Source organism: Penaeus monodon, chromosome 31 (assembly GCF_015228065.2).
Source record: "Penaeus monodon isolate SGIC_2016 chromosome 31, NSTDA_Pmon_1, whole genome shotgun sequence".
Classification (NCBI taxonomy): domain Eukaryota; kingdom Metazoa; phylum Arthropoda; class Malacostraca; order Decapoda; family Penaeidae; genus Penaeus; species Penaeus monodon.
Genome location: NC_051416.1, coordinates 25,754,929 through 25,755,535, shown reverse-complemented (window position 1 = coordinate 25,755,535; position 607 = coordinate 25,754,929).

Sequence of the window (607 nt, the reverse complement as noted above, 5' to 3'; positions counted from 1 at the left end):
AAGTAAGTTAACATAAAGGTCAAGTTCAGTATTTTTCTACAGATGATAGGTCTTAAGCTTGACACCAGGAGTAACAATGTGTTAACATGATTATTCTTAACATGTAATAGGAATTAACATTAAGTTTTTGATTAGTCACTAAATACAAAAGAATAACATTACAAAGAAGACTTGATAAGTGCAGCTTCGATTTTGGGTATGTTCATTTTTTTTATGCGAGTGGCATGAAAAAGCTGTTTTGTTTGTTTTGCAGGTTGCTAGACTTGAGATTAGGTGAATATGTACAAATAAACTAGCCTTTTAGCTTCTTTCCAAATTCTGAGCCAAGTTCTAATTCATGTTCAAAAATGAAACGGAACAGAAAGGTAGTATTGTACTTGGTTATTGACATTTTTTAAATCTTTCTTTTCTTGTTCTTGGTGTGATCATTGCCATTCGTTAACTTGTCAGAAAAGGCCACTGATTATGAGTTCTTGGACTCGGCATAACACCTTAATTAGGCTTACATGCTTAGTCTAAATACTCTATATATAGATTAAGGATTTCATGAATTTGAGAATAGTTTGATGAAAGGTCTTGCCACTGTATGTGTTGATGAAGAGTTTGT